The 15,122-nt window shown below is 43.6% G+C and overlaps 1 protein-coding gene across 1 annotated transcript in view; it reads right to left on the reverse strand.

The window, feature by feature from the left end:
* The window catches only part of KCNK9 (potassium two pore domain channel subfamily K member 9), an 86,774-nt gene that overhangs the window by 2,003 nt on the left and 69,649 nt on the right, over positions 1-15,122 (reverse strand). The gene's annotated exons all lie outside the window — the stretch shown is intronic.

The following is a 15,122-nucleotide window of genomic DNA, read 5'->3' on the forward strand; positions in this document are numbered from 1 at the left end:
GGATGGCTGGGACTTATCTGGCCATGGTATGCACTGACCATGTGGGTAACCGCTGTCTATAATCCCCTTAAAGTCAATGAATAGAAATATGCACTTCCCAAGTGCAGTTTATATCATCTACACCTGGGTGTCTAAAACAGGTCAATGAGTTATTCTCAGGAGTCACCTATTGCTCTACAGTCATTATAATAGAAATCTCAGGACAGAACTCAGTTCAAGATTAATATACCTAAATTTTGGTATCTACATGTGCACTAGGCATCCAAGCTCCCATTATAGTCAACAAAGATTTAATGAAAACAGCCAGTAGTGAGTTATTTAACTGACCATCCAAGTCTACCTTATGGTGAGATGAAATGACAGTACTGACTGTTCCACTGACTGTATTGATTAGGTCCCCATTAGACAGACTAGACACTTGCTGACTGCAGAAGAATTTAGACACCTACTGCACAGGTAGACTCCTAAACACAAACAGCTGAATGCAGATGTCTTATCATGAGTAGAGCTTCACCTTCAGTGACTAGCTCTGATGTAGGTGCCTGCATTGTAGACACTAAGGGTTTAAATCAGATTTCCATCGATCATCATTTGAGACCCCTGAGTTATCAGGATATCCACAGAGGGCTGGCAGATGAAACACAGGGCATACAGCAGAGCCACACTTATGGATCAGAAGCTGGAGACCAGACAGCATCCAAGATACTGCTGAGGCAGGACCATCCCCCTCATACTGCCCCAGCCCTGCCCATCACCCTTAGACTCAGGTCATGGACATGCTGCTCTGAATTTGTCTAATCCTTATTTTGAAACTGTTGACACTGCTCATCTCTTCAAACTCCTGTGGCAACAGATTCCAGAAGTTCACTATCTGCTGTGTAAAAAAGGACTTCATACTTTCAGGCAGATCTCCTTGTTTCAGCTAGTGCCCCTTACGTCTAGTATTAAAGTTTTGTATCTACCTTATCTATTATCTTCATGACTTGAGCTAAACTCAGCTTTATCTCTGCTCTGTTTTCTCCTGTCTGAACTGGAGCCACAGCCTTTTTAGCTCATATAGCAGAAATCACATTCCCTTGATCATTTCGATGTCCTTCTCTGGACCTTCTCTAGCTCTGCCACATAATTTTGGAGGTGCAGAAACCAGAACTCTGCATAGCCCTCAGGATGTGGGCGCACCATGGAGTCTGCAGTTTTTCTAGAACAAGAATATGAACATCAGGCGGCATTCAAAATTAAAACTAACAGTGGACAAAGAAAAAAAAAAAAAAAAAAAAGAGAAAACCAGCAAGAATACCCTCCAAAAAGGAACAGGTATTTCCATAGCTCAGTTGCTAATTGTTGGCAGATGGATGGGATGTAAAAAACAGTTTACAAAAGAAGCACATAACTCAAAATAGGAAGTTCTTTTCAGGTTACAAAACAAAGAGATTCACCTGTTGTATTGGGCCGGGTAGCCTGTTCATCATAAAAAGCAGTTTTCAAATTACCTGGAAAGGGAAGTGTCTTCAATAGATTGATGCTGGGTTTGTTCCACCTGACTGTCCCTCAATAAAGGCTATAATTGCCTCTCATTACTAAGATCAGCTTTTGAACTACAGGGGTGTTAATTAAACCAGGGACATCTTCCCATTTTATAGCTTTAGTTACAGCTGATAAAGAGAAGGAAAGCTTCAGAAAATGTGATTTTCCAGATGGTTGCAGAGATGGCAGTTGGTGGAAACAGCTTTCACTTTGGGTTCTAAAGAAAATGATTGGGGTGAAAAAAGATTTCTTTTGATATCGCTATATCCCTCTCACTAAAGATATCCACAGAGACAGTTTAGGGAGATTATAAAACATTAATATTATGTGCTTACACACTATCTCACAATTGAATATCTAAGATTTGTCACAGACTTTGTAATTAACTCGGGACTCACAGCTCTCCCATAAGATAGGAATATATCCATATCCCTGTTTTACAGATAGTAAAGCACAGACACTGTCAGGCTATAATTTCTCTCCAATTCACACAGGTAGACAGAATATCCAGAAATTCAGATTTCTATTCTGCCCCATGTCATACTCACTTTCCTCAACATCAGATAATTTTTTTTACCGTATTTTCACCATGAAACTGGGGTAAAGAAAGGACTTTATTCATGAAGCTGGAATAAGACTTTACAAATATATTCATGTATAGAGGATCAGAGTCATATCTTTCTCCAGTACAACATGGCTTTAAGGAATAGGCACCTTAGTCATTGCCTTCAACACTCTGAGATGAGGGGTTTCAAAATGCACCAAAGAAAGACTTAACTCTCCATTACTTTAGCATTACAGAATCTATCCAGCAATACACTGAGTAATGCATGAAAAGCAAACTCCAGCAGTATACGTTCTCTGAAATTCAGTAAATCTCAAATTTAAACCAAACCACTGTCTTCTTAACAGCAAAGAATTCCTCTGGGCAAAATGAGGTGGTCAGCAATTGCCAGAGAAAGAGGGGCACAGACGATCATTAACGCTGGGAAATAGCCCTCCACAGTGCACAGGATCAGTCTCCAAGCAGTTGGGCTTTACTTGTGTCAAGTAAAGGCAGAAGCAGAATCAGCTCCCTTGGTAGCAGATTTCAGCTCCTAAAATTCAGCCTAACGCCCTCTACATGAATGCCATTGCCCTTTACCAGAGTATAAAGAGATGACTCCATGTGAACCATAAGAAACACAAGGCTTAAAGCGAAATAGAAAGATTAAGCATGACATTGGTATTTCTCACTCTTCTATGGTGAAGAAGAAAGATCAAACAGAAGACCTTAAAACTAGGTATAGCAAATAACTGGCGATGGGGCTGAGATATCAGTAAGAAAGGTATAGATGGAGCTTTACATTGGACCACGCTTAGGTAAATACTACCTATACTACTCTAGTAGACTAACCAGTTTGCTGAGGTCCCACAATACAGCAATATGACCACATCAATCAGGTTTGCCTGATATTTAATGAGATATAATTTGAATGATCAAAGACAGTCTAAATACCTCTCACCTTGATTGGAAGTGATGCCATTAGTACTCTCTCTCTTTTATAATACCTTCCAGCTGCTCAGGCTTTCAAGACAGAGCTCATCTGTGTTGGCACCAAGAAGAATAGTTTGGCATGAAGAAATGTCATGTCTCAGAGTGTTAATCCAATTTTGGCCTGCAGAGCACCAATGCACTGCAAAAGCCATCTCCTCCCACTTATGGAAGGTATGGACTACAGACATCAAACAGAACTGCAAGAAGGTGTAGGCAAGGGAGGCAAAGGGTCAGACCATAAGGTCTGACACCAAATGAGTGTCATTGCGGATGAGCCTCTTTAACCAAGTAATAAGTGATAGGACAAGAGGTAATGGCCTCAAGTTGTGCCAGAGAAGGTTTAGGCTAGATATTAGGAAGTATTTCTTCACAGAACAGGTAGTTAAGCGTTGGAATGGGCTGCCCAGGGAGGTGGTGGACTCCCCATCCCTGGAGGTGTTCAAGAGGCGGGTTGACATGGCGCTTGGGCATATGGTGTAGTTGGGAACTGTCAGTGTTAGGTTAACGGTTGGACTAGATGATCTTCAAGGTCCTTTCCAACCTAGATGATTCTGTGATTCTGTGATTCTGTGACTATTCTGTTGAGGCCTTCTCTGCCTTTGATTTTTCCAGGCCTCATCCATTCTCTGGTGGAAAACTCTCAAAGACCATGTGCATCTATATGTAATTCTAGAAGAAAAGGGAATACTGTTTTCTTGTTTGCCAGAGTGTAGCTATGAAAACCCACTCAGACTCCTTCAAAGCTTATTTTTCCATGGTGCCTTTCAGACGAGACACAGAGAAACTTCTCATTACAATCTACATGAGGTCCATTCAGGAGGACAACCCAAATAACTTTCTCTCACTTCTAAAGGGATATTGTGCTGTGGTTCCAGGCCACAACCATAGTGCACAGTGGAACACAGTGCACAGCTACCTTGAATCCAAAAGCAACCACAAGCAGATGGCTGGGGAGGTGCATAAGAATGGTATAATGGTATGTGACATTTCCCACAAGTATTCAGGTACCCAGCTTTATCATCTGGAGCCCAGGGATTTCCTAAACCAGATACAGTTTCACTGGTTTTAGTAACACACACTGGATTTCTTTTCCATGAGCTTGGGCATTGTCCCTTGAATGTGTATCAATTTTTAGCACCTGCCACCTCCTGTGGCAAGAAGGTCCATAGATCAACCATGTGTTCTTTTAAAAAATCACCATCACTTCTTTAGTTTGAACTTCTCTCCCATTACTATCATCTGATGTCCTCACATCCTCTATGGAAGAGACCAGAAACAATCATTCCCTACTCCCCTTCTTTGTGTCACTCATGATTTTATAGACATTTTATCAACAAAAATGTGATGTCTGCATTCAAGCCCTAAGCAAGTACTAAGGCACTGTATAGCCTCATGTGGACAGACCAGCTTGCTTAGATCTACATCAGTGATCTTTGCACCACGCTCAGCTGCAGGATGTAGACAGGCCTGTAAAGTCTCTTGAATAACACTTTGCTTCTGGGGGAAAAAGGGTCCCAATAAAGAACTTCATGCTGTTGCAATGATGCAGACTGCCCAGAATAAGTAAATCCATAACAAAAATAAAACTTTATGGGAAAAAATCCTGAATACTTTCTGTGTGTTACATCTACTTAGTGACCACCTCCAAGACTGCAAGGCAATACTGACTCCAGCAAACTGAACTGGGACACGGATGGATTCTACCACCAACCCATGACAGTCCACACTGCTAAATCATCAGCCTAGTTCCTGACATGGCTTTACCCTGGACCAACCATCACTGTCTCAGGCAATGCCCATGCCTGGTCCACCCATGGAGGTTAATGCTCGCCAGGGCCCACTGTAGCCAAGCACCACTCTGGGGCAGTATGTGTGTTTAGACATTACTGGCATTCTCCATGCCACCTCTGCTGACCTCCATGTCTTACAAAACACAGGTCCTGCTCTACTTAGTAGCATAGATGGAGCCTGCATGGTGCAAAGCAAAGGGTGTTTTTCCACATTAGGCTCTGTCAGAGATTGGGAGAGGTTTGTCTTAGATGTGCATTGGTATCAGGCCAAATACATGGTCAGTGTTAAAAAATAAAAACGAAATGTGGCAGCGGTAAGTTATTTATAGTTTGCGTTCAGGCCAGTGTGTAGCTGCAGAGCAGCTAAGCCTCATTCACATTCACAGTCAATGTACAACAGGTTTTAGGTGTCTTGAATCTTGAAGCAACACTCTGCGTTATTCATGAGGGATGCTTTATTTCTCTCAAGAGTAAGTTTCTCCCCTCATTCATCTACACATCATTCATCCTCATGATGGACATTTGGGCCTGGTCGTCTCTGACAACAGCCTCCGGAAAGAAATGAACTGCTCCATCCCTGTGACTCAAACCTTTCTTACTCATGCTGGCAGCAGCCCTGGCTGTGAGATAATGAAAAGAGGATAACGGCACCTGTTACTCAGATGGGCAAGCATAATTCAGATTAAAACATCTTCCTGATGTCACACACTTCACTTCAGAGGTTCACCTACGTCAGAGAAACTGCCACAAGGAACAGGCTGGCTCTCCGCTGGATTTGCTGCTTGCGCTTTCAGCAGGGAGAAGAAACAACATGGTCTTCACAGTGCAGATGAAAGAAGCTTCAGCAGGGATCAGGGAGATACTTCATCTAACTAACTGGTAGTGACTCATTTACCAGGACAAAGGCATCCTCCTGTAAGGAAATCCAGAGCACATCATGGATGCTGCTGTACCTGGATGAAAGCTGCTGTGTAACTACACCAGCCTCGTGGCACACGAGCACCTCTGACTACTCCCTCTTCTCTCTCTCACATGTCTGGGCCCTTCCCAAATCCTGCTGCCTTCCTCCCCAAACATCTTCAGGACCCCCTTTTTCTTTCATACACTTGTTAGTTGATGTCACTGCAGCACATTAGCTGAATAACCTCTCTTACTTTGCACAGCTTCCCCTTCCATCCTCAAAGACATCCTCCCCTTCCATGCTCAAAAGACAGTCTCTAATGTCAGGTCAACACGTGGCACATGTCTCCCTACAGGAACACACAGCAACATGGGCTGAAATCATCCCGTGTTGTGAAGACATGGGCATTGTGTGAGAGAAGGAAGGCTGTGCCAAGCCCCAGGTGCAACCTCAGATCTGAAATGCCTTGACAAGGTCAGCACAGCCTCTCACCCCGGCTCACCCTTGCTCTGTTATGACTGCTCCTATGTCCTGACTGCTGAGGTAAGGCTTGGAAATTACACCTTGGAAATTACACTCAAAGCTTTGCATTGTATCAAGACCTGCAGAAGACCTCCTACTCTGGGCAGCAGGGACGCAGCAGGCTTCCCTCACTTTAATCTCCTACCACAAGCACAGATGTCTCTTCTTGATCTTGGAACCAAACTTTCAAGATGATCAGGGGAAACAGCTTCAAAAGCAGCTCTGACCAGCTGGGCAGGCACACACATACTCACAGGCAGCATCCCACAGGAAAATGAGGAGGAGAAAAAATGGCTTTTCTCTGTGATCCACTGACCAGCAGGTGAAGGCGCAGGCAAAGCTGGTCTTTTGGTGGGCAGGAGGCCAGCCCTGACCCGTGCACATCCTGAGACAAGTGCCTCAGCCTTGGAAATTACCCCCACTGCAGCAAATTCTGTTAAGCTCACCAGGCACGCTGAATCTACTGCCTGTCAGCAAATGCTGTGCATGACAGCCCAGCAGGAGACCTGAAGGACTCATCCAAAATGACTGAGAAGACTGATAATTACTGCTGAGTCAGCACAATGACAGCTTCTGTACCACTCATCCCTGCGCCACATTTCCTCACTCTCTCCATTAGTCTGATCCGCAGCCATCCCACATTACCTCCTGCTTTTTGAATTGCCCAAACTGTCTGTTGGTATAAATTCCCAATCCTGACCATTACCAGATGTTGCTAAACCATGTCCCATTGGAAGATACAACCATGGGAAAAGTACTACATAATGGGTGCTTGGGCAACTGCCTAAGAACACTGCCCTGAACTCTTACAGCCATGATGGAGCAAGAACTGAGGCCATCAGCTGCAACAGCCTTCTGGGTAGTCCTCTTGTGGGTGTAGCTTGGGAAGACAATATGTTTCTCAGACGACCTTAAATTATAGGGATCTAAAGGCAGCAATTTAGTGAAACACAGATACGCACTGCCATGCTCATTTCTGATTTAGGACTTCCTTGATTTTAGGACGTAGGACTTCAGGTTTGGTTGGTTGCATCTGGGGATCACATGCAATACAGTCAGGCATTTCCTGCAAGAACTGTCCCGTCTTGAGGAGACTTCCTTTGGATTCTTAGAGGCTCAAGGCAAATAATGTGTCCCAGTCCCAGTAAAGCTCTCCGTAAAGTCACCTCCATGGGACACGTCAGAGAACTACATTTCAGAGGTTCTCAGACTGCTTAGATTGGGCTTTCCTCCTCCTTCCCTGCCTGGACTCCACCACCAGCATGTACAAAGGGTGGCCTCTCCTCTGTCCTTTTGGATGACTATCTGGGATGGTGAGCGAACAAATCTATTCATTTCACTGGGGCAGAGTAGTTGGAAGTGCTGTTCATTCAGTCGTGTGATCGTCAGAGGTGTGTGCCCAGGCAGTTTCCACCCTCCCCACAGCTGGAGAGACCTGGGACCTTCTCTGCTTCCCCTGGAAAAGATCTTGTATTCCTCCTGAACTTAAACCCCAATAGGACACAGCTCCCCCATTCTGACAGATATTGCTTCTGCCTAACAGGGAAGCACAGATTTGGTCACAATGTTTGGCCCTTTCAGATACCCACTGGGTTACTGCATGAAGAAATAAGTTTACAAGTTTAAACTAAGCCATAAGAAACTTTCTAATTACTTCTGCTTTTATTCTCATATCTTGATAAGGATAAGCCACCTATATCTATATCTCTGCCCATCTGTCTTTTCTCCCCAATAGCTTTGAAGCTGCTCACCAATTTCCACCACTTTTAGAAGAAGCGGTAATGTGAACTTGATAGTAATCTGTTCTGCTGGACCTGCCATCTGGCCGACCTGGGAATATACAAAAAAGGGCAAAAAAATCAACACACACATAGTGCAGACTCAGCTGCAATGTGATAAGCTCCTCTGTCCAGTTACAGGAAAGAAACAGGAGCCGGGGGTCCTGTAAGGTGGGGTGAGACACAGGAGCATGGGAGAGAACTGCAGGAATCGGATATCTCCACCATCTTATAAGACAACCTGTGATGGAATATCTATCTGCCTGAGATGATGAGGATGCAGATCAGGGTTCAAGTGAACTGGTGGATGTTTTGGAGTTCACAGGAAACCAGGCTTGAGTACTGCTGCTGCTCAAGAAACTACTTGTCTCTAGCAAAAGACAAAACTTGGAAAATATTGCTTTAAAAAAAACCCAAAATATTTGAGAGTTTTGCATTTGTTTGGGTTTGTTCTTTTTTTCCCTCTGCATGTGAACCTTTTCCATTTTTTCTGTGTAAAATTTACACTATAAAGGGTTTTACTAAAAAAGGTCAGTAAATGAGGGAGAGTGGAAATTTTCAAATGGCCACGTGAAACCACTTACAATCTTCCTGCTCATCCATATGACACACAAGACCTGACCATCTCAAACCTCCTCTTGTTGAACTTAAGACAGCCTCTGCTTACACTGTTTAGGTAAGAGATGTCTGCGATCACTGACAATTCTTTTGAATAAGATAACAGAGCATCTGAGGTAACTTCTACCTGGTGTTCCACCCCACCAGGAAATCAAGGATGCCAACACTTGCCAGTTAATTTTGTCCAGACATGACAATATTATCTCTACTCTGTGACTTCCTCTGCTTCAGAAAAGAGGCTTGGAAGAGAGAAGAGGTTCCTCTCCAGCTCTATGAGGAGACTAGCATCGAAAACAGTAGTGATTTGGGCCGTGTTTCTGCTATACCATTTCCCAGCCCCTCCTGAAACCAACAGCAGCTCTGCTGTGGATTTCCAGCTGGGCAGTAGCCGACAGGTCCCTGGACTGCAACTGAGCCCAGACACCTTTCTGAAGAAAACAACAGCAGTACAAATCGGCCAGGCACATCACCAGGACACCACGTGTGCATCACAGGAACACAGCAAGACAGATCATCCAACAAGCTGGATTCTTGTAACAGCAAGAAAAACAAACCTCCAAAGTCCAACAACAAGCAGGTTGACCATGACTCTTCAGGTTGATACAACTTTGGAGCTTTTTGGTAAGCACCAAACAGTCAGGTTTTCAGGATCCTGCACACCACCAGCTCAGAGTAAAACGTTTGCATGTGGACAGGAGTGTGTTTTATATCTCTTTGGCACTGAGATACCTAACTGCACAAAGCCCTGTAGCACTTCTGAGCCAACGTTTTCCCATGCTCTCTATTTCTGACTGCCCCTGGATGCCTTTCCTCCCCTTCATCCTCTCCATTTTGTTCTTTGAAACAGTCAGAGGATTGACCTGAGGCTCACATCACATCTAGTCCCAAGACAAATCATGCCCAGAACAAGTTCTCAATCTGAAGAGAATCGTAGCAACCACTAGGAAAAGACTTATCAGGTCATGTTATCCATTCCCAGGGGCCGGCATATGATTGTTCCCTACAATATATACTCCAGGGCTTTGTCCAGTTTTGTTTAAATGATTGAAATAACAGGGCTTCTGCTCTCTCCCTTAGGAAATTATTCCCCTGTCTAGCAGATCCAGCTATTAGGAAAATTTTTTTGATACACGGCCTGTATTTTTCTATGCTGTCTTTTATCACGGTGTTCTTTTACAGCCCTCAATCCAACACACCCCATTTCTCTCCATCACTACTCGCTCCTTTACACTTCTTGGAGATAGTCACAGCTTCATCCCTTAGTCAACATTAGCTATAAACAGAGCTCTTCGGGGCAGAGTCCTGCAGCACGAAAGACAATAGGTGTTTTACAACATATACCTAGATTCATTTTAAATGTCTCTTCAGAAGCAGCTCCTTATGAGCTCTTCAGAAACTTGCAGGATCTTTGCTAGAGTTGTGCACAGTCCTTACAGAGGCAGGACTATGGCAGAAGGGTTATTAATTCCCTGGACTGCAAAATATCCTCTTTGGGAATATAGGTCTGACTGGTCATCACTATAACATTATGTCCTCATTGTACAGCAAACTTCCTGATGCTGTCATTTCTTTACATCCCAAAGGCTCCTTCTACTGCATGTTTGTGATTGCAGTAAGCATTATTTTTCCTCAATCCTCTCTATCTTGGGTAATTTTAATAGTTTTCTGTAACTGATTTTGGTTGCTCACAGTTTATGGGCAATGATCTGAGACCCGTCCATGAGGGGGGAAGATGAAGGACTCGCCACCTGCAGAGTTGGCAGGATGATCCAAACAGCACTCTGGGGGGTCGGGGAAAAATACATCAGGAAGAAGCATAGGGGCTCATGTCTTAAGAAGAAGCCAAAAACGAATGGGGTTTCTTCTTCCTTTACTATGCTGTGATGACAGAAAAGGGGCATGAGAAATTTCTGATTTCTCTTTGATTGAAGGGTTACTTCTTTTCAAACTAAAACCACATTAAGTCTGAGCCTTCAGGGGGTTAACAGGATTCTGCTCTCAGACCTGCTGAATGCTTGAGACAGCTCTCGGACACTGCCAGGGCTTGAGAAACTGGATCTCAGCAAAAACCCTGCTAAACAAAACATTACCAAAGGCCAGCATGCAGCAGAGTGGCTCAAATCATTAACGACATAGTAATCATTCCCTCTGAACCTTTGATGACATTATCCACTGCAGTCCACAGAGCTCTTTTGCAAATCAGTGTGACATCAAATGCTGTCTGAGCTGGTCTGGCAAAACACAGCACATCCAGTGAGGGTCGCAGGGTGACATTTAGGTAAGCGGTTTAGCTCAGTTTTCACTGGAGGAATTGCATTTTGCCTCTATGACTCTCCTCTCTATGCAACTAAGAAACTTAGAAGAGCACAATTTGCCAAGAGTTTGCTCACCTATTTGTTTTTATTTTGTGCTGTATCTACTGCAGATTCTTTCTGTGCAGAATAAAAAAAGGATATATTTGAAAATTTTAGAAAATACTAACAGGCACATGGTATTTTGAGTAGATTCTCCTTTCCGCTGTTTGAGAAACCATGGCTTCCCCCATCCAAAAGGGCAGCTAAAGGAAGGGTCAGCGATTCCCTCTGTGCTCAACTTCAGTCCCTGCTAGAAAAACATGCCAGCAAATAAATTAGGAGACACAACTTTTACTAATACAGGGAAAGTGGTACAAACTCTGATCTAGACAAAGTTGTACAGATACAAAAGCGTTTCTTCCAGGGTAGTCTGTCTCGTCAGGTAAACAGTCAAGCATGGAGGAACCACCAGTTCTTCTTCACACTCAAAGAGTTGCAATCAACAGCTTGATGTCCAAGTGCAGAGCAGTGACGAGTGGTGTTCTTCAGGGGTCAGTACTGGGACTGGCACTGTTTAACATCTTTGTTGGTGACATGGACAGTGGGATCGAGTGCACCCTCAGCAAGTTTGCCAACAACACCAAGCTGTGTGGTGTGGTCGACACACTGGAGGGAAGGGATGTGCCATCCAGAGGGACCTGGACAGGCTGGAGAGGTGGGTCTGTGCAAACCTCATGAAGTTCAACAAGGCCAAGTGCAAGGTCCTGCACATGTGTCAGGGCAATCCCAAGCACAAATCCAGGCTGGGCAATGAGTGGATTGAGAGAAGCCCTAAGGAGAAGGACCTGGGAGTGTTGGTTAATGAGAAGCTCAACTTGACCCAGCAACATGTGCTTGCAGCCCAGAAAGCCAACTGTATCCTGGGCTGCGTCAAAAGAAGCGTGGCCAGCAGGTCGAGGGAGATGATTCTCCCCATCTACTTCACTGTTACGAAACCCCACCTGCAATGCTGTGTCCAGCTCTGGGGCCCCCAGCATAAGAAGGACATGGACCTGCTTGAGCAGGTCCAGAGGAGGTCCATAGGGATGCACAGGGGCCTGGAGCACCTCTCCTATGAAGACAGGCTGAGAGAGTTGGGGTTGTTCAGCCTGGAGAAGAGAAGGCTCTGGGGAAACCTTATAGCGGCCTTCCAGTACTTAAAGGGGCTACAGGAAAGGTGGGGAGGAACTTTTTACAAGGGCATGTAGTGATAGGACAAGGGGTAACAGTTTTAAACTGAAAGAGGGTAGATTTAGATTAGATATAAGGAAGAAACTCTTCACTGTGAGGGCAGTGAGGCACTGGCACAGGTTGTCCAGAGAAGCTGTGGCTGCCCCCTCCGTGGAAGTGTTCAAGGCCAGGTTGGATGGGGCTTTGAGCAACCTGGGCTAGTGGAACCCCCCCCCATGGCAGGGGGGTTGGGACTAGATGATCTTTGAGGTCCCTTCCACCCAAACCATTCTACAATTCTATGATTCCTTCTCCTTTGCTTCTCATTCTCTGTCCCTTCATGACCATGATAAGGAATTAGCCAGAGGGACACAAGCTTTCCTGATTCTAGATCTTTGCAATCATAGATTTCTTTACATCAGTTACAGCAATTATTGTATCCTTCTATGAAGAAAAGCACTCCCAAACATCTCTTTTGACTCTGACTGGCTGCAGTTTTGGCCAAGGCTATTTTCCATGCAGACACTCTAATTTTGCAGCAGCTTTATTAGTTGAAACCTGGCTTCAATGTGCTAACAGCCAGAACAAGTGGAGTTCATCATAATTTCCCTCATCACATCACATATAGACTGAGCAGTGATTCAACTGGATTAATAGATAGATTTCATCAAAGGGGTATATGTATTTCATTTAAAAAAAAAAAAAAAAAAAAGAAAGAAAAATGTTTTGTTCAAATGCTTTGGATTGACTTTATTTTACCAATACATTAATTTTTTTATTTCTGCTGCTCTTATTCCCAAAACAGGCTTATGCTTGAAAATACAAGCAAAAAGAGATTTCTCAGTTTTCCTTTACAAATCTGAAGTGTGTCCTGTCCATTGTTTTTGAAAAACTGAAATAATTCACCCAAAACTTCTGTGAAGGAAGAAGTTCAATTCTGATTGAGAAAGCATTTTTGCAAGTTGAAACCAAGAAAGTTAATGGAAATATACTGCCCAACTCTACTGTTCTGTTTAGTTGTCCACCGAGCCAGTGCTAACTTTGAGGTACATTTATCCTTCCACTTTGAAGACAGAAGAGCTGAGCTAAAATGTGAAGGTCAAAGCTTTGCAACATTGTTCAGGGTTGTCTACAGGAAGATTTGCTGGAATTGCAGTATCAAGGTAATTACACCGCTGGAGCTAGACTGGTCTAACTCACTGGGTTGGCACTTTCAAATGAAGCCACCTCATCCTTTTTTTCTGATAGAAACTTTTATCTCAAAGAAGCAAGCACACACCAAGAGTGTAGAGACTGTCAGTACCTTTCCCCACCAAGGCCACCAAGATGAAACCAGAGGTGTTTCTCATGGGATACTGTTCCAGCCAACAGAAACTGTCCAAGTTAAGTTAGGTGTTTTAGGAGCTTGAGCCTAACTGGTATTAAAACCAGAACTTGAGTTCACATGCAGTGAAAATCTCCTTCCTAAAAAGATGGATGTCCACCTCAGTTAGGGCTTTCGTCTCCACTAATCAAGCTGCAATGCTGTTTCTAAACTCACTGCTCTTATAGCTAAAAGTCTTCCTGTTTTCAATCCAAACTTGTTCATGGTCTGTTTGTTCTCATAGATGTCCTTAGCTCAAACAGCAGTCCTCCCAGTTTGTCTTCCCTACTCCCATAGATTAATAAAGATCCACCATATCTCACTAGCCTTTTTTTTTTTTTTTTTTTTTTGCCCTAGGATGAATAAACCAGCCACTGCTCATCTGCTGCATTACACTTTCACTTTCATAGCATTTTGCACCTTTCCAGCTTGAATTCAATTTTCTTGTACATCAACACCCCAAATTTAGACAGAGAAACACAGAAATTCAATGCTCCATTTGTACAGACTTTGAATAGTATTTCATACAATTTTAGACAGATCTTGTATACAGCACTGACACAACTTGAAATAAAGTACTGCATCTGAAACCTACTTGTCTTTGGTTCGCAGTACTAAAAATCCATGGGATCTTATTTTGTCTCACACTGATGAAAACAGAGTAATCTTTCTTGGTGACTATGAACTCACAGCAGTGTAACTCAAGAACACATGAGTTCATGGTTTAACTACAGACAAGTGTTTGAGCTAAGCTCCATGCTAGCATTAAACAGATGGATGCTCAAAAGAAACTTTCCACACAGGGCAAGCATCTCTCCAACAAATGACCTATGAAAAGCAGGATGGGGTTCATGTGTGCTATCGAGTCTTGAAGCTGACAGGCATACCCCAATTAGTTATTCTAAAAGTGGCTCAGTTTAGTCTCCCCAACACATTTCCAGTTCCCAACAAATTCTTTTGCTGAGACCATTCTGAGATCTTTTACCTCTCCTTTTATTTCTTTATTGTTTACAGACATCTACCTTTCCCACGTCAGCCCTGATAAGCACATCGAGCAGCAAGATTGCAGGAGGCAGTAGAGTGAGACACCATTTAATGCACCTGACTAGGCATAATCAGAGCAATCCATCACTTCAGTTTTCTACTCCCAGCCAACAGGAATAGTCAAACTGAGCGGGAAGAAATGGGAAGCCACTTACCAAAGCTTCTGCCAACCTCTACCCCTCATCATTTCTCTTTTGCTGGGTGGAAAACAGCATCCTACTACATTCTTTTCATATCATAACCAGGTCTATTTTGTTTCATCCCTGAACTCCCCCATACAATGTAGCTCAAGAAATCAGACTGACAAAATATTTCATGTGATATTTCTGAGCAGTCATAACCATCGTTTACAGTTTTTATACCTGAGAACCTCCATTGTGGTCCACGACCCCACAAGAGCAGGGGCTATATAAAAGACACAGAAAAACATGAGATGGTCCCTGACTATTCACAATTCTGTCCTGACACTGGAAACTACCATCTGCACTTTCCAGACGTGGATACCAGAGAGGGAGAGGACTTGGTCATGAAGAATACAGATC

The sequence above is a fragment of the Strix uralensis genome, chromosome 1 (assembly GCF_047716275.1).
Source record: "Strix uralensis isolate ZFMK-TIS-50842 chromosome 1, bStrUra1, whole genome shotgun sequence".
Lineage (NCBI taxonomy): Eukaryota > Metazoa > Chordata > Aves > Strigiformes > Strigidae > Strix > Strix uralensis.